At 38.7% G+C, this 20,097-nt stretch overlaps 1 long non-coding RNA gene across 1 annotated transcript; it reads left to right on the forward strand.

Annotated features, from left to right (window-relative positions):
- Positions 1 to 851: 851 nt before the first annotated feature.
- Positions 852 to 19,069, forward strand: LOC121233391. The gene is made up of 3 exons (XR_005932703.1): positions 852 to 875; positions 14,975 to 14,982; positions 18,700 to 19,069. It is a non-coding gene; the product is annotated as an uncharacterized LOC121233391 (long non-coding RNA).
- The last annotated feature ends 1,028 nt before the right edge of the window (positions 19,070 to 20,097 follow it).

Genomic DNA, 20,097 nt, shown 5'->3' on the forward strand with positions numbered 1-20,097 from the left:
AATGACCACTGTGCCTTTACTGTTCTTCATGTTTAGTCTCTTTGCTGTATTAGCTTCTATACTTTTATCATTTTTTTCCTGTAGTCTCAATATCAGCTGTTGCCAGCATCAAAAAGGCAACAATTTTGCCATACTTCATATATTCTTAACACCAATGAATGCTCTGTTCCACTCTATTTAAGTTCAGGATCTTGATTGGTGCTTGGTAATTTCAATGCTTATATTCTTAAAAATATTCATTTAGAATGTAAGTATGCTTGACGTCAACTTTTAATGTCTACTATATTAGTACCATATCAAGACTTTTTAATATATGCATTCCATATTCACTTACATTACTATAAGAAATAATAAATTCCCATAAATTCCTCAAGTAACAACTGGAATGGTTCTTCACTTTTGTAGCAACAAACAGCTACTTCTTTCATTCTGAAATTTTAATTAAATTTTGTTGCAAAAAAATTTTAGATGTTATTGACTGATTCCAGTACAATGAAGGAGAATTTCCCATGTTGCACACACTTTTTCAAAAGTTAACTCCTTACCATCACGTAAGAAGAGAAAAAATGATATTACAATGTATCACGTTTGCGTGGCAAGGTTTTGGTAGCAGGGGGGTTACAGGGGTGGCTTCTGTGAAAAGCTGCTCGAAGCTTCCCCCATGTCCAACAGAGCCAATGCCAGCTGGCTCCAAGACGGACCCACCGCTAGCCAAGGCCGTGTCCATCAGCGACAGTGGTAGTGCCTCTGGGATAACAGATTTAAGAAGGGAAAAAAGTTGCTGTGCAAAAACAATTGCAGCCGGAGAGAGGAGTGAAAATATGTGAGAAACAACCCTGCAGACCCCCAGGTCAGTGAAGCAGGAGGGGGAGGAGGTGCTCCAGGCACCAGAGCAGAAATTCCCCTGCAGCCTGTGGTGAAAACCATGGTGAAGCAGGCTGTCCCCCTGCAGCCCATGGAGGTCCATGGTGGAGCAGTATGAGAGACTGAAAGAATTAATATCTCAAACATTGTAGTGGGGCAAGTTCTGCTTAACAATGAACTCTGCAGAACGAAGAACCCTGCATATCAAGGAACCCCAGGTGAAAAGAAGCCGATCAGCGCCCACAAGCAACGGGAGGGGAAGGGTGTGCCAGAGGGTGCACAGCTCTCTGTTCTGAAACCCTGTTCTGATATGCTGAACAGGGCAGCTCACCATGCATGGTGAAAGATCATGTCAGCAGGGAAGGAGAACTTACTCCCCAAAAGAACACCAAGACCACCAACCCATTTTCCCAAAGGTTCACAAACTGCTCATGACAACTAATTAGCCGAATGAGTTTGGGTGCCTGCCAGAAAGAGGGGCAAGGATTATAAAAGGACACAAACTGAAGCCCCACGGGTGTGCGCCCACCGGAACTGGACCCCTCAGCTGACTGGACCAATGCTGGACCCAGGACTGGTGACATCTTTCTCTTTTCTCTTGCTTTTTCTCTCTCTGTCTTGTTCTCTCTTTCTCTTTCCTTTTTCATAATCCCTACACCTCACCCCTTTAAGACATAAAACCGTTGACCAAGTCTGGGACTAGGAGTGGGCCCAGCCACCCCTGGGCCCTTCTCTGAGGAGGAGTCTAGAAAGCAAGGCCGTCTGCTCTGAACCCTGTGACTCAACGAGAGGGATTTCCTTCTTCCCTGAATTGATGTATATGGTTACTACAGGTTACATGGTTTACTGAGGTGGTTCCATGCCAATTCCTGCTGAGAGAAACCCTGCCATCTATTGTTAACACCGTCCAAGTTCAGTTTGCTTCTCCCATGAATAAAATCTTTAACTGATCATTTGGTGTCGTTTCACCTTAATTTAGCCTGAGGCAATTCTGAATTCACCATGACACCTCCCTTGTCTGTCCATCCCGGGTCGTGACAAGTAGATCTCCACCTGCAGCCCATGGAGGACCCCACACCAGAGCAGGTGGATGCCTGAAGGAGTCTCTGACCCTGTGGGAAGAACACGCTGGAGCAGGCTGCTGGCAGGACCTGTGGCTCCGTGGAGAGAGGAGCCCACGCTGGAGCAGGTTTTCTGGCAGGACTTGTGACCCCACGGGGGACCCATGCTGGAGCAGTCTGTGCCTGAAGAACTGCAGCCCATGGAAGGGACCCACGTTGGATAAGTTCGTGAAGAACTGCAGCCCATGGGAAGGACCCATGGTGGAGAATTTCATAGAGAACTGTCTCCCATGGGAGGGACCCCACACTAGAGCAGGGGAAGAGTATGAAGAGTCCTGCCCCTGAGGAGGAAGGAGCAGCAGAGACAACGTGTGATGAACTGACCACAACCCCCACTGTGGGGGAGGAGGTAGAGAAATTGGGAGTGAAGCTGTGCCCAGCAAGAAGGGAGGGGTTGGGGGAAGGTGTTTTAAGATTTGGTTTTATTTCTCATTACCCTACTCTGGTCAATTGGTAATAAATTAAGTTAATTTTCCCCAAGTCAAGTCTGGTTTGCCCGTGATGGTAATTGGTGAATGATCTCTCCCTATCTCAGCTCATGAGCCTTTTGTTATATTTTCCTATCCCTGTCCAGCTGAGGGGGGGGGAGTGATAGAGTGGCTTTGGTGGGCACCTGGTGTCTAGCCAGGGTCAACCCACCACACACACAAATTGTCATAGGATGGAAAGCTGCCTCCAGCCATTATCAAACACTTTTCCGATACTTTTAAGACCAAGTGCCTTAACTTTATTTCTGTAATTGTTTTCCTGTACTGTAAGTAAAGTATAAAGAAAACAATAAACTTATCTCAAAAGCATGTGATTAATTAATTGATTTGCCCAAATATGATTTTCTAATGTTACCCTGTTTACGTTGTCCTTCTTATTCACTATTCATGAAGGATATCAGTTCAGTTTTAATACATCCTTTCCTTGCTTATCCATTTTATGATACCATTCCTTGACTCCATCTATGTTACTGAAATCTTGGATCTCAGCATCTAGTTGACACTATTTCTTCATTTATCCTCCTATTATAGTTCTTTTTTTTTTTTTTTCCCTTATAGATTTTTCTGAGCCATCTGTTTTCTCTTGTTCTGGGCCTCCAGTGTACTAGTCCTACAGAATGCAGACGACTAATTTCATCTGCTGTCACTATTTTTAAGAGTAAAATACCACCTGCCTCAGTGTGGGGAACCTTGATCTGACAAGATTTGAAAAGGAGCTGGCAGAGGGGCTCTGAGGAGGAATTGAGAGGACACAGCAGAAGTCCTGGGCCTTGTGCGGGCTCTCATATGTCTTGCCACCCACCTAGCCAGAGGGAGAGGGATTTTGTTGGCTCTGTACTCTCCTTCCCTCCTAAGTTTTCTGTGGCTTCTGCAACCCCCATGCCTGTAGTATTATTACAGGAGCAATGTTTATCCTAGAGGCCAAGAAGAAATTCTTTTCTTTAGGAGAAACAAAGGCTGCATAGATCTTTTCTTACCTTACCACCTCAGTTAGTTACAGGTAAATTACTAAATTTAGGGCTTCAACTACTAAATAGTACCTTTCCTTGAAAGTTTTAGTTCCACAACTTTATTTTTTTAAGAGAGGAATGTAAAATCACAGGATCAGCTCCTAAATGACATGGGATGCCATGAGGAACATAGGCTGCAATAATCCTTCTTGCAGGATGTATTTTGTGCTAAGTCAAAGAAGAGCCACTCAGACATGTAGATTGCAGGTACTGCCTATAACTTAATTAAATTACAGTCAGCTTGGGTACAAAACTATCCAGAAAAGGGTCTAATGAGACACAGTACAGGGGCCATAGGAGGGAATACTTCTTGGGTCCCTATGAGAAGGGGATCAGCTGTCTAAACTTAATACTGGGATTCATGCTCAAATATTAGTATTTAGTACTGGAATTCAGCAAATATATTCTTACTTTGCAATTCTTACCTCTCAGAAAATAGCCATTTCAGTATTCATAAAGACTAAATTTTGATGATTCTACAGCAACTAGCCCATTGCTACTCTGACAACTGGTGGTTCCTCAGTCAAAATCTGCCCAAATACAGTGTTGCTGTATGTTAAAAAATATTCTTGTAAATAATTATTGTTAAACATTTATGGAGTTAAACCCTTGGAATTACCTACATTTCACTGCTGAACTGAAAGCCAACATAATTTGAATTGATGGTGTAGTCCATTGTCTTTCAAATTCAAAGTAATTTTTGTTATATATTTCACTTTTTCAGTTGATGACAAAGGATATTAAGTAAAGAAAAGTCTCATCTAGATTTGCTGAGAAGTCTGGTGTTTAGACTTTTATTTTGCTCACTCTTAGAATGGGAATTAAAAAAATGAAGTTATATTCATCTGTTCTTCAATGATACTGAGTAACTGTGTATTTCAAGTTGTAAACACACTGAAAAATGATATATTGTAGTTTTTAAAGTCTGTTTAATTACCCAAATTCCGATAGAAGGAAACCATTCTTCAATTATATACATAGTAACATGATTTTTTAGACAATCCCTTTCAAATTACTTCTGTGTTCTGCATTTATAGAAGAAAAATTATATAATGAAGAGTTTACTTGAAAGAAAGTAACAGGTTGTCATCTAAAAATAATGTGCTGGAAGTTGAGATGAAGCAATTTCAAGTTTTAAACATAAGCTAACCAACAATTCACAGAAAAAAAAAAGTCACAGAGTCCCTATTTTTTGGAGAAGGAAGTAACAAAACCTATTTCATGAGAATAATCTGTGAAGGAACCTATAAGTTCTGATGATTTTAGGTAGAAAAGAGAAGATCATTTTCAGAATCTGACGGTTATTACTGGACTTGTTAGCAATGTAATTTGCCTGTAGGTTAAGCTGCTGGCAGACATTCCGCAGTAACTAAGATATAAAACAGTAGGAAACTGGTGCTTGATTTGAAAAAAATTTAAATAGGAGTTTTCAATCACTGACTTTGGGAAGACATTCATTATTTAGATGTTATTAGTTACACTGCCTTGACACACTCCAGTACTTCTATTAGAGAGGTTAATATGATGTTTTTACCAAGTTTACTGTTGGCAGATGAGCATTTCTTTTAGACACCGTAAGCATACCTAGAAATGAGAGAGATAACGCAAGCTAGTTAGAATAAGAAGCAGATTTTATACAATTTTCCACAAGCTCAACTTGTGTATGCACAAAAATCTTCAAATATTCCCGGTTTTGTAGGTCTCTACTTCTTTTCTGGGGAGAAGGATAAGCTTTTATGTGTATAAATATTAGAATTTACATGAAAAAAGAACTCATTCATTTTAAAGTTTCAAATAGTTCTCATGTTTGCACCCCCAAACTTAAGCAGACTTTAGCCTATACATATGTCATGGTGAGTTTAATGTATCTTTTTGTCACATACATTTGTTTGCCATGTGCCATGTTTTAATGCACAGATTTTGTGATGCTAACATATATTCTGTCTTCATCTAACAAGTTCTTTTGGAAAAAATTATGTAGCCAGGTTTCTGCATTTCTACAGAAATTGTCCTTTTGTTTAAGTGGAGTGCCAAAGTAGCCAAAATGTATTCTCGTCCACTGACCATAACAACATTCACAACTTAAAATGAAGTGGGATGACAGAGGTGAAACATCAGGAAAAAAAAAAAAAAAATTGTCAGTGGATTTGTATACATGTAGACATGTGCATCAGGTCCTTATCCATTTTGCGTCAGCTTGTCACATAAATACGTGGCATTGATCCTGTCAGAAGCACAATTCTGATTTGCAGATGCAGACACAGCTTGCTAAACTCTGCTAAGATTTGCCCGAGGTTCAGATAGAAGAATGCAGAGGCCACCTGAGCAGTCCTCAAGAAGATAAAATTAAATCTTAGATTGAACTCTACCTTATCATTAATTTATTTATGAGTAAAGGCAAACTGCAGACAGGCTTCCCCATTCCTAGGATGTGGACCTCACTGTGAAACTTGCCATAGCTTCTGTCTCCCAGCACTTTGTGTTCTAAGTCCTTTTAGTTGGGTAAAATAAACTTTGGTGATCAGTGTACAGTATACCTGCTGAGAGACTCGCTCTACCTTACTGTTATATTGTCTCAGGTAAGACATGTTAGAAGAGTTTGAATTATGTGTGGACTACAGTTACTGTAAGCAACACATTCATATTTATAACTATTATTAGCGGCAGCAGCTTCACCATGGAAAAAGCATTTTTGCTCAAAATAAATGTACTAGATGATACAGATGAGGCCAGAACTTGAGTACTGCGTGAACCTGAATTATTGTTTTCCTTGTGAATGAAGAGAGCATCACAGCATGAAGCAGTGGGTTTGACATTGTGGCCTTAAGAGCTTTTCTGATTCTTACTCTAAAATATTGTCTAATCCCTTTGTTTTTCAGGTTTTCTTCAGCACAAAGTTTTAGAAATATATAATTCCTATGTTATATATATAGGATGTGCTATATAAAACTTCCCTTTTTAAATACTGTCAGGAATAGCAAGCAGCCTCCCTGTGGCAGAGGAAAATGCATATATAGTTATTTGTGTGCCTTGAAGAGCTGTTCAATAAAGCTGCTGGATCAAAAGGCAGTTCAAGACAAGAATTGGTTGCAGCAAATCTGGAACTGATAATTTAGAATGTCAAGCTAGAGAAATTTTCTCTATGAAAGGTGGTTTAAGATGAATTAACAAGAAAATTTCATTACCACTAGTGAAGGAGAATGGCACTGTTGGCAAACTTCTGGGCCTCACTATTACAAATATGGAAACAGCAGTCAGGGTGTTCTTTTAGGAATTAGCTATTAAACCCATCATCTGTAGGTTACAGCACATTATCAAATGACTAATAGTGAATTGGCTAAAAAACTGGAAGAAATCCAAGGCACAAATGGCTTTCTGTCAAGCTGTCAAGATACTTAAATTGGAATTTTGCAGAGGTCTCCCTGGGGTCTGGTTCTGTTCAATATTTTCATCAATAGCTTGAATGGATGGAATAAAGAAAATGCATGCAGAAGAAACAAAGCTATTAATTTTTTGAAGAACAGAATCTGAATAAGATATGATAAGTTAAATGAACTTTGATCCACAAAATTACTTTTGATAAAAACAAGTATAAAGTGCTACATGTCATATGGAAAATCAAATGCACAGATACTAAATTAAAACTTGGGTAGACAGCAGCATTGCAGATGAAAAGGTTTGCACGGTTGAATGGATCAAAGTCCTTGAATATGAGTTAACAATGTGGTGCTGCTATAAAAAAGGCTAACCTCAGTTTCATTAAAAAAATTCCTTGTATGACAAAAAACTGGCAGCTGACTGGTTCCATTCAACTTGTCTCTGCTGAAGCATGGGACACTGCATTTGCTTTCCAGTGAATAAAGAGGCAGAGAAATCTGAGGCAATCTATGGGAAGGCAGTAAGACAGAAGAAAATTAGAAAACACGAGGAGTTTGCGAAGCCACAAAAAAAAGGAGACTGAGAAAATATCTGACAGTTGTTCTGATTCAGAAAAGTCTTGTGAAAAGGACATTTTCTCTCGATGCATTGGTTTTCAGATATTGGTTAAAAAAAGAAGCTGTTCCATGGCATGTAACCCAAAAGCACTTGCACATGGCATCTCACCATGAAAGACATGGACCTGTTGGTGCAGGTCCAGAGGGCCACAAAGATGATCAGAGGGATGGAACACCTCTCCTGGGAGGACAGGCTGAAAGAGTTGCAGTTGTTTAGCCTGGAGAAGAGAAGGGTCTGGGAAGATCTTATTGCAGCCTTTCAACACTTAAAGGGGGCTTATAAGAAAGACAGGGACAGACTTTTTACTAGGACCTGTAGTGGTAGGACAAGGGGTAATGGTTTTATACTAGAAGAGGGTAGATTCAGACTAGATATAAGGAAGACATTTTTTACAATGAGGGTGGTGAAATACTGGAACAGGTTGCCCAGAGAGGTGGTAGATGTCCCATCCCTGGAAACATTCAAGGACAGGTTGAATGGGGCTTTGAGCAACCTGATCTAGTTGAAGATGTCCCTGCTCTCTGCAGGGGGGTTGGACTAGATGACCTTTAAAGGTCCCTTCCAACCCAAACCACTCTGTGATTGTATGATTCTGTATCTGCTGCCCTCCCTAAGTACTCCAGAGTACCTCCATTCTCTTAGTACTCCCCAAGGGCCTCCAGTTTTTAGTCATCTCACTCTCGGCAATCCGAATGCAGCTCCAATATAACATAAATAAATAAACAAACACTTAAATGGTGTCCTCCAAAGATAAAGTAAGCTAGAATATTGATTTGAAAATTAGATAGCTGCTCCCTGGACTGGGTAAACCAAAGTTCTCCCAGGTCTTGCTCTCTCTTCTGTACTAAGTACAATGAGTCTCTTCTGTCCCTGTTACTTGGGCTCTCTGCCTCAGAACAGACTAGCTACTATTTGTGTTCTGGAGACCCATACACCGTCATATCACTTTACAAGTATTTGATTCTTCTATGGCTGCTTATGGGATTCTGCTGTAACCAGTGCAATTTTATGGACTAAGCTAAACAAACTTAGTGAGATTGATACAGTAGATTTTCATGCACTGGCTGTCACCTTGCTATTCCATCTCTGTACAAAACACTTCCCTCTTTTAAGGGAAGAACAGGGAAAAGAGTAACAGCCTTTCAAGGTGTCTTGTTTCCAGTGAAAATTCAGTAGGAATTTGAGTTTCAGACTACTTCTGTCAATGATTTTGTCAGAAGGCAAAGCATTCATGGTGCATACATAGTAGGTAATTGTCACAGTTAAACCAAAACCATTTGAAATATTTTTGACAGTGCTAAATGTGTGGATCAATGTAAGTATTATATTTGTGAAGTGGCAAGAACAAAAAGAAATGGAAAAGGTATTTCATGTTTTATATAATCATCTGAATACAAAGTATTGTGGACTTTTCCATTAGATTTGGGCACCACATCCCAACTATCATGGGATGCTGCATCCAAACTCTGCTGGATGCTGACAGCGTTTAGGCCTTCCAGCATTCCAGTTCTGTTCTTTAACCAGAGAAACTACACGTATCTTTTTCTGGCGTTGTCCTTGAATGGTCATCAGTCACTGCATGGAAATGTTTGAATCCTTTCTTACAGCTATCATCCAGGATCATGCTGGGGAAGAGTGAAGACCAACATGTTCCCATGCAGAACATGTGGGAACTGTGCTCCTTCTGGAGTAGGAAGTGGGTAGGAAGGAAAGGATCCTATAATACTTGGAAAAATAATGGAAGAGTCAGAAAACCAAGGAACAGAATAAAGTTTGTAAGGAGAGGTACTTAGTTGCTGCAATAAGTTTTTCTTTCCTCTTTAAGATGTTTGTTATTCACAGTGACGTTGATTCCCCCTTTCCCTTCTTTCCGTTCTCCCCTCCCTCTCCAAAGCAAAACGAAATCGGGCTTTATCAGGAGACAAACTTCAGCAAAGTCATTCTCATGACTCAGTAAACTTTTGCATATTGGTGGTGACTGAGTCACAGAAAGTGTGTCCAACTCCACATCCGAAAGGTATCAAAAACCAGAATCAATTTTCTTAAGGCAGAACTGTGGGCTGATTAGGTTTGGTGGATGTTAGGAGAGCAACAAGAGTAGGCCTAGTTACTGGTAAGTCCGTGAAAAGAGAAAACTCAATAACAAAGTAGAAAAATAAAGCAAAAATAAACAAGGTCAGAGTCTGTGGTTTCCCTGCAGTGACTGTTCATGTTTTTACTTTAGCAACCTCTTTTCCTGTTGAGAAAATTACTACGTATTCCAGAAATGTGCACACATTATCTAATACTGCAGTATGTAGTATTTACTTGGTAACTTCTGCACTGTTTTCCTCACAGCCTTCCCCTTCACTTCACACCAGGTTTTGTAGGTTCTGCTGGTTCTGTTAACAGCATGAAAAAGAAATAATTACTACAGTGCTAATCATCCTCTTTTTCCCTGAAGCTCTATGTCATTTGAAGATACAAAGTCCCCTTACAGAATAAAATCCAGAGTGATTCTAGTCAATCAGCAGTTTCCTAGTTTCTTTAGTTTTGTTTCTGTGGAGTGTAAAGATATCAGCATGGAACATAAAAATAATTTAGCAGAGAATTATGTTATGAGCAATTACACTATTATTCCTTACTGAGGTTTAAATGAAGAATTTTCTTTAATCAAGTCTCCTTTTGCACTTCATTAGTTCAAAGTTTCTTCTTTTGAAGTTCAAATGTGAGCTAAAGGTTCTAAAATGTTCATCGATCTGCATCCAAAATCATTTTGACACCAAAATACTTTGTCAGCCTTACTTTAAAAACTCTTTCCTGAGAGCACACAAAACTGTCATGGTCTTATTACAACTCACACAGTTCAGCATTTTAAATTTTTGGATGAAAATATTCATGAAATTAAAAAAAAAAAAATTACATACTTCTGATATTTGCAGAAAAGGGGAAGATGGGAAGAAGAAAGAAGTCAATTTAATTTCAATTGTTAATTTTTACAATTGACACAATTTTTCTTCTGAACAGTACTGAGATTCATGCTTAATGAAAACTAGATATGGGATTAAGATTTAAATGACTGCATTTTGTCTCTAAATATAATGGACGAACGCTTGGGAAATCATATGTGTTCTATACAAACTTTTTGATCACAGAATTGTAAAATTCCATCTTTTTTTAAATGTTTGAAATTTAGATCTTCTGGAAATTAGGGTGCAAATAATGCTTGCCTTTTTTTTCACTGAAAATATAAAAAGAAAATGGTGCCAGTGCTTTACAGATACCAACATTCTGATAATATTTATTGAAAGAATTTTAAGCCAGTATTTTAATATTATTATTGTCTCACCATTTTCTTCATGGATCTTTTTTCCTTCCACTTTTGAATATAGCAGGGCCTTGCTTCAAATGTGAATGCATGCTCATGCATTTTCATACTTGCTCTTTGCTGGTTTAGGGCAAGTGAGTTGTACTGTGATCTATCAAAGTTTTCCTATTATCCAGAAAGGTTAAGGCGACCTTTCTGTTAGTTATTAAGGAAAGTAAAAACCTTATTTTGCTGTTATGTTATTACATTGTCATATCTGGGATGCTTTGCTAGTCAATGAAAGGTTAAGTTACAATATCCTAATAGAATGCCATGTATTACACATTTTATGCTATAGAATCCTATCACAAGGATTAATATATTGTTTGACCAAAGTGAGTTATGGAGCTAATACATTTCATCTTACACTAGTTAATATATTAAGTTATTTTTATCTATTTGATATATTCTTCATTTCCTAAATATGGCATAAAAATGTGATTAAGAAATTGTCGCTTGGGAGCTTTCATATCACGCTCCTGAACACTATCCTTCTGCAAGATTACATTAAATAATTGCTTTATTTTTAGCAATAATGCTAACTGTAACACACACACCCCCCTTTTTTATCTTTCAAAAATAACTTTATCCTGACTAGGCAGGAAGAAACTTAGCAAAGTAACAAGTTGCACTGAACTTACATGTAGATACCTGAAGAAAAAGGGATGTGATGGCTCATTCCTCTTTCCAAGGAGTTGCCTATGTCTGCGTTTCGAGCAGTCTTTTAGTTCCCTGAGTATTTCTCAAGATTCCTGAAGTTGAGAGAAACTGAGGGATGTCAGTCACCATGTCACCATGTCTATGGCCATTTGACAAGACATGAAGAGAAGATTGGGTTTGTATCTCTCCCTGTATATACAGCTGCAGCAAAAATTACTGGTTTTCAGCATGTGTTTGAAGGTATAAAAGCAGTTGCATATAGATACAGACAATATCTCTCAAAAAACAGTGCCTTGGTATAGTGGAAATAAGTTTCAGTCTGATCACAGGTTCCTGATGTTAAAAAAAAAAAAAAAAAAAAAGGGCAAATTAAAAACCACATTTCAGCATATCAAAAGAACAGAATAATTTTATACTATGTATAAAATTGACATCCAGAAATTACCAGCACATACTCAAATACATATTAAAATTATTTGTATGCTTCTTAAAACTGATCCTTAGGCTACTCAGGGTCTGCATATTGTTTTCCTAGTTAGACAAGTTTTATTTGAGTATCAATCTAATTGATTGGCTGATCAGACAACAATGAAATGCCTGTTGACCAGGCATTAATGTGGTTTGCCTGAGAATGTGTGTCTTGAACTTGTGTGATATAATATATGAATGCTTTATTATTTCTTTTTTACCTGTAAGGCATCATAGAAGAGATCAGTAGATAATTTTTTGCAATCAAAATGGTAACAGTAGAGAAGATTAATGTTTATAGTTCTATTTTTAATTATTCTATGCATTCAGCAATTCAGTCTGCTGCTTCAAAAATACATAGTCTGTCACCAAAAAAAAAAAAAATATTTTTTTCTTCATGTCTGAGGAAATATTCGATCAAATCTGAAAACACAGCAAAGGAATAATTTTTATCTCTCAAATGAACCTTTCAGCAGTGTATCTTCTATGTTCTACAGGAAGTAAACACCTCAACAAGCACCCAAATCAAATTATTTTCTGTTTTTTATATAACTTGTATGATACATTATTTCATTGTGGAGCAATTATTTCTGTTATTCTCTCTAAAAGCTATAAAGGTTTGTGTTCAAGTTGTTTTCTATACCATTGTCTTGATAATAGGGTTTCTTTTATGCCCATCATATATAGTTTAAATCTCAATGACCTTATCCATGAAACTGATAGAAAATATATCCCTTAAGAAATACTGTACTGCATAAGCAGAAATAATCTGACTTCACTATCCTTTCACTGTTAAAAGCTATAATTTGAATACTGGTGTGGACCACTGCTTTCACCACTATAACACAGAACAGCTTCTTAATACATACAATATTAGTTTGATTAGCCATATAAAAACTGAGGCAAATCTGTATTTCCTTTCAGGCTGCTAATTTACTGAAAGTTTTTTTGTGGTTATTGAATGTTTAACTTTAATGTTTAAATATCACTGTTTGCTGAATTACTTTGAAGAATGGTGCTGATCCTGACAAGAGCAGATGTCTACTTATATGCTCAACCAACCTCAACTAAAATTCATTTTCAGTAATGAATACTTCTAATCAGCTGCTTACAAATAATAAAAGGACCAAAAGTTATTCGCAGAAAAAGTTCCCCAGTAACCTGTGAAGTGGTAGGAAAACTTATAAGGTACTAACAAGTCACAGACTGTAAAAGACAAAGTTCTCAAGTTTATCCAGATGAATGTTTCAGATAGCTTTTTTTTACTCTCCCTGCTTTTTCTCTTGTATGCTTTATGAAATGTCTTTAAGAAAGACACAGATGAAGATGGTTTGCTGATTAGCCACCAATAGTTGAAGAGGGTAATAAAAATATAAGTACATACATTTCATCACTATTTTAGTGACCATGACTAAACTTGAAATAGCTTTTCAATTCTAGGTTTCAACAGAAATAATTCTTGAACTGCATGTCCAAATCCAAGGAAATGTTTCAGCAAGTATTTTTAAATTATTTTTTGTTTATTTTAATTGTGCAACACTTTCTACTAGTCCTAAATTTACTGCTTTGTCTTAACACTCTAAGCCAAATCTGGGATATTTCTGCAATCCAACTGGCCATGATATAGACATCAGAATTGTTTACAACTTCAGAATTATTTGCAGCTGGGCTGATTCTATCATCCTTTTTTTTATGTACCCTACTGAAATTCTGCCCACAAGAAAATCAAATTTTCCACTACCTATACAAAGATTGTCCAGTGGTCAAGACTGTCACTATTGGATCCACTGTGAAAGGAGACACTCAGTATTAGAAAATCTCACTGAGGTTGTCCTAACCACTTTTGTTCCCCTTTATGCATGTTTCAAAAGGCTTAATTCTGCTTCTGTTCCTTAAATCAATATCAAGGCCCTTAGCACATCCCCCTCCTGGAGGTTTGGTGCATGGCTTCAAGCATTATCATTACCGTCTACTTTCTATAACTATAATTGATGCAGTAAATACAAACACACTGCGGCCACATTTCAAATGTAGCAAGTCAGAATAATTAAAATATCTGTAATCTAATTCCTTTCAGCTGCTTATATAAGAAAAATTATAAAAGTGCAATTAGTTCAGTTATAACAACAGATACTTTTTGAAAGTATTTCCCTGCAATATCCTAAAATGAAATCCTACTTGCTTATAAGAAGTGTAAACAGGAAACTTTCTCACTGCAAATGAAAATCTCGGCTTTAACTTAGTCTCTTGTTTTCAAAATACCTAGTAAAGCAAGAATCACATCTCACTTCCTCTGTGTGCCACAAAAGCAATTAACCTTGCAAAAAACTGTGCCCTTCTTCATCTGCTTGAAACATCAATCAAATTGCCTCCTTCGAAATAGCAGAGTTATTAAAAGCATATTAGGATCTTCAAATGAGGTAGCCTCCAGTGTGCTATGTGGCATTCTTTGCTTTTTGCCTGAGATCCATGAAATCTCCCTGAATTCCACTTGTATTCCAAGAAGCAGAAAATAGCTCAGGTATAACTTCCAAATCAACTCTCTACCTCTTCAGCAGTGCTCACCCTGCATTCACCATGCACTTGGTGGCATTTTGGAGCATGACTTCTATTCTGCCTTAGGGACCTCTCCTCTCTTACACCAACCAACAATCACATTTGTCAGGTTTCTGATACGGTCATGAAATTGGCGCCTTTGTCCATCTCCCTTCCTTGTGCTACGTTGCGAAACATTCTCAGACCTTTGTAGAATAAACTGGTGGCCTGTCTCCTGTGCTTTAATAGGTCTGGCGGTTTGCTTATAAAAATTAAGTAAAAGAAGCTTCTGTGCAGCATGACAGCTACAGAGGCGTAACTGCCTCTTAGCACGCTCTTGCTTTCAAAGCAAGATAGCAGGAAACTACACCATCAGAAACGTTGTACCACAATCTTGCTTTTTCTTGTGTTGTAATGCACCTACCAGTGCAGCTGATGTGGAAAGCCTGTGTTTCTGAGGGAAATTAAGGGAAGACAGACACCCAGGTGTGCCAGTGGATCAGCATGACAGAACAGTCTGCAGGACAGGGGAAGGTGCCCTGGACTGGTGACAACTGACAACAGTATATTTTTGTTACAATACCTTTTCATAGAAATAACATCTTTTCAATTATCCCTCTTTGTTTCCTCTTCACTGCCATTTTTCTTTAAAAAAGGTTGCAGGACAGTGACATTAAAAGAAAAATAAATTGAATGGTTAAGCTCTTTTATTGCTTCTTCAAACCAATTCCTCATAAACACACTATTTGAAAGTGGGATTGACTCCCCCTCAGGAGGAATGACTTGCCTGTTCCAGATCAGATTAAACCCTTTAAGAGAATAAGCATGTAGCAATTTGGTATGAGCAGCTCTTTGACCCATCTGCCTTCCCCGGTGATGCTTCTCTTCCCCTGCACATACAGATCTGACCGACAGATTATTTTTTTTAATGCTGTACCTCCTGGGCTGCAATGCTTCCAGCATCTGCAATCATATGCACATTAGAGATGCTGTCCCCTGCTTGCATTCTTCTTTCTCTCTCCTTTATGTAGGATTTGGACTAGCAAATTCTCTTTTCTAAACAAAAGTATAATTTTGAAAGGATTTCAGAAAGGGAAATGTTTGTACCTGTTTCACAGCTAGTTTTTCACTTGTAAATTTGTGTTATACCTGCACAAGGGCTTATAGCCAATTCTGCAGAAAATCTTCAGAGTAATATTTAAATAAAATTCTTCAAACTTTTTTTTTTTTTTTAAGGGAGAGGAGTCGCTATTGTTTGCATGTGTAGCAAGAATTTTTACTGTGGTAACTCTGTAACTGGGAAACATAAAGCAAAAACAAAGTGCTGGAGCCATTTTTTTCAGAAGGAAGTACAATTTCATCAGAATATAGGAACAAGTGTAGAAAAGTATGGAAGAAATAAATGTAAATCTCAACATTTTTGAATCTTTCAAATTCGTATTTCACTTCAGATGGGTAAATTGCCTTCTGTGTTCGGAGCCAAAGTATTCTTCAGGTGAAAATTGGGGTATCAGCCCTTGTTGCACATACAGAAAATACCTATCTTCCAAATCAAACTCTATAGTATAAGTGGATCTGAAGAGAACTAGGCAAAAGAAACTGAGGGCAGCAAAAATTTCTCTCTGGAGGTTTTTTTACTCAGTGGAAGGGCTGCCTTGTCCAAGAGACTGCCTAAAGTTAGGGCTGAGACAAAACAGAAAATCCAGAGCTTCAGATGAAACGGGGATGGATAAGGACTCCCAAAGTCTTGCATTAAAATTGTTGTTACAGGCAAAAGGAAACACAGCACACATACAGAGCTAGGAATCCATTGTTAGTCTAATTAATCTTTTAACAGTCTAATAGTCCAAATTGTCTAGTTAATACAGAAAAAACTCATTAATAATGAAGTTAATACTTGCACAAAATTTTCTATTATCAGCCTCTTTTCTCTGTCATCCATCCAGTGTCCCTCTGGCTCCAAAGGCTGACAGTTTCAATCTTCCTCAAGAAGATTTGGGGGCAGGGAGGTAGTAACAGTTTTCCACTTATTCTTTTGTATTGAAGCAATCACAAATTGTATTCAAAATAAAGGCTGCTCCCTTTCATTTTCCCTAGGGAAAAAAAACAACCCACAGACAATTTTTAATATGACAGCCCAGACTATTTCCCACTACACTAATCTAACTTGCAAAAATGTGGAGACATATTTAAACATTTTGTTGGGATCCTCTTATCTTTCCCATTGTCTCTGCAGTATCTACTGTAATGATCACTCAGTACACATATGCACCATAAATACAAGACTAGCATTAGAACTTATTGCAGGGGAAAGAGAGAGATTCAACTTTACATTTGAAAAGAAGGATATTTCCAAGAGTAGCCTTATGCAAAATTATGCCTCAGGAGAGCAGTAATTGGAAGCTCAGCCCTATGAGCTTTTCTTATATTGACATATTTCCTCATTTCCCATGTTCACTCTAAGAACATGGTATGTAACAGATCACGTGGGAAGAGAGTTTTGAGAAACATCATACCTCTGGGGTAAGTTGAGCCGTTTGTCTTATGCAGAGTAGTCTTTAGTGAAGAACATACAGAATGAACAATATTTGGCTAATTCCAAGCCTCAGTATCTGAACTCACCCTGAGTACTCTTATGCTGGGGGACTTTATGAAAGATTTATAACATAGAGAATGTTTTGAAGTGCATTCTGAAAACAATGTAACAGCTTGTATTGTGTTTGCGTGGCAAGGTTTTGGTAGTGGGCGTGCTGCAGGCAAGGCTGTCTTCTGTGGGAAGGTGCAGAAACTGCCCCCATGCAAGGACACAGCCAATGCCAGCCAGCTCCAAGTCGGACCCACCTCTGGCCAAGGCCAAGCCCATCAGCGATGGTGGTAGCACCTCTAGGATAATGTGTTTAAGAAGGGGGAAAAGTCACTGCACAACAGCAATTGCAGCTGGAGAGAGGAGTGAGAATATGTGAGAGAAACAACCCTGCAGACAGCAAGGTCAATGAAGAAGGACGGGGAGGAGGTGCTCCAGGCGCTGGAGCAGAGATTCCCTGCAGCCCATTGTAGTGGAAAAAGACTTAACTGCAAGGTTCACGCAAACAACTTGAACTTCACTCGCAGACTTAACTGCAAAGTTCAAGCAAATCATTTATTTGAGCTTCACTTACAGACTTAACACGCCACTATTGCAGGTTTTACAGGTACAATGGAGGAATGCACTATTGCAATTTTTTAAGGCAAGAGTAGTACATTATTACAACCACAAGCGATTCACAGACAACCACAAGCATGACGCGTTTACAAACTTAAAGCATGAACAATATTCACTTACCCCTCCAGGTAAGGGCTCTCAATCCCAGGGAAGTTACTTCGACCAGTGTCCCCATCAAGGAGGGGAAGGGTTTTCTTCACAAGCCAACTGTAGACTTGGAGAAATGACTCCCCCATTTCCAACCTGAATCTTAGAGTTTTTATCCCCTGACTTGTGGAATGGTGTGTATGAGTATGTCCGAGCGGATTATTATATATGCTTAAGTGGATTATGTATATCTGAGTGGAGTTTCCCCTTATCTTTCCTTTGCTGGTCTGTGATTGTTTGAATACTCAGGGTTGTCATTTGAAACTGAAGCTGAAACCCTTCAGTTCTTTTCTTTATTTTTTTACCTTGCTTACTTCCTGATTTTTAGACTATTCTGTAAAGTCAAGGAGAGTGCACATGGCCCTACATTCCTCAAATGACCTCATATACTCCAATACCAAAACATACACCCCAATACCAAACAGCAAACCTTTGACTCTCAGTAAGAGACCAAAAGCAATAACTAGAGGATATCTAAGGAAAACAGGAGACTTCCTTACTGTTACTGTTTTGTCTGCCTGCAACTACAAGGACTTTGAAGACATAGCAGTAAAACTGTGCATTTCATAAAGACAAGTGGAGAACTCTATTTCTGTAATGCTATGGAAATGCTTATTTACTCAGTGTTTTGGGTCTGTGTAGTGGGGTTTTGGTAGCGGGGGAGGGGCTACAGAGGTGCCTTCTGTGAGAAGCTGCTAGAAGCTTCCCCGGCTCCAAGTTGGGCCCACCTCTGGCCAAGGCTGAGCCCATCAGCAACAGTGGTAGCGCCTTTGGGAGAACAGATTTAAGAAGGAGAACTGGCAGTGAATAGGGGGATTAGAATGTAAGAGGAACACCTATGCAGACACAGAGGTCAGTGAAGAAGGAGGGGGAGGAGGTTGATGTCCCTGTAGCCCATGGTGAGACATCAGGCTGTCCCCCTGAAGCCCATGGAGGTGAGCAGGGGAGCAGATGCCCACCTGCAGCCCGTGGAGGACCCCGCACCGGAGCAGGTGGATTCCCCTGAAGATGGCCGTGACTCCATGGGAGAGCCAGCACTGGAGCAGCCTGTGCCTCAAGATCTGTGGCCCATGGAAAGAACCCATGGCAGAGAAGTTTGTGAAGGACTGTCTCCCATGGGAGGGACCCCACACTGGAGCAGGGGACAAGTGAGGAATCCTGCCCCTGAGGAGGAAGGAGCGGCAGAGACAGCGTGTGATGAATTGACCTGAACCCCCATTCCCTGTACTTCCCAGGGCTAGCTAATAATGTGCTTAAAAAGGAGAAAGAACACTCACAAAACCTTGAGAACAAATGAAAACATGCAACAAGCAAGTAAAATATTTAAATACTGAATTTAAAAGGAAAAAAAAAAGTTCCCATGGTCCAATGTGTTTTTCTTGGCAGAAGTAATCTGTTGTAATGATTCTGCATTCAATAGCACACGAAATAGCATAAAATGGAAAAAATATGCTGTCTTTTCTCCTTTCTTTCTTTTCCCCTATCCTTTGTTATTATCTATCCCTAAAATGAACTGATATTGTTATTTCAATGTAATTTTGAGGTTTTGCTTTGTCTTCAGTTTTTGGTCTGCAGGTCAGTTCTCATCCTTTTTTAATTCATGCTTTTAATCAGTGAAATCTCATACAGTTGCACTTTTACACTTCTATTTCAACAGAAAATGTCTTTTTTTTTTCTGTCTGGAATGTAAGGCACTAACTTGCATCCCTTATTTCTGCAATGTTGAATCATGTCACTGGGTACAAAATTGTCTAGTAATGTGGGAACTACTTTTTGCTGGTTTACTACCTAAAATGTAAAACCAAATAGTACACATGGCTACACATTAACCATAAATATGGGGAGATTTGTAATTATTTGCCCAATTCAACATGTGAGGCTCTCAAATGAATACTGCTCTTTAGTTCACATGACCCAGGCAGGCATGTAGTACTTAAAGCCGTGGGATAAAGATACACATACAGTGGATTTTTAGAGGATTTGTCCTTCTGTGTTCCAGGTCATATGATGGAGAAAATTTCACTGTGCTACTGCCCAAGAAACATAGTTGTAGTAGCCACTTTGAGCATGTAATTTTTCTAGATGTAATCAACTGCCATCAATCACTGCACCACCTCTTCCTTTCCAAGGCAGTGCACTGCAGACCCTACAAGAATGAAAACTTCAATAGAGTATAATATTTAAAAATATCCTGGTGTATTGTGGTAAGCTGTACTTGCAAGAAACCTCTGTACATGTGAAAAACACCACTGACTTACTG

The sequence above is a fragment of the Aquila chrysaetos genome, chromosome 1 (assembly GCF_900496995.4).
Source record: "Aquila chrysaetos chrysaetos chromosome 1, bAquChr1.4, whole genome shotgun sequence".
In the NCBI taxonomy this organism is placed as follows: Eukaryota; Metazoa; Chordata; class Aves; order Accipitriformes; family Accipitridae; genus Aquila; species Aquila chrysaetos.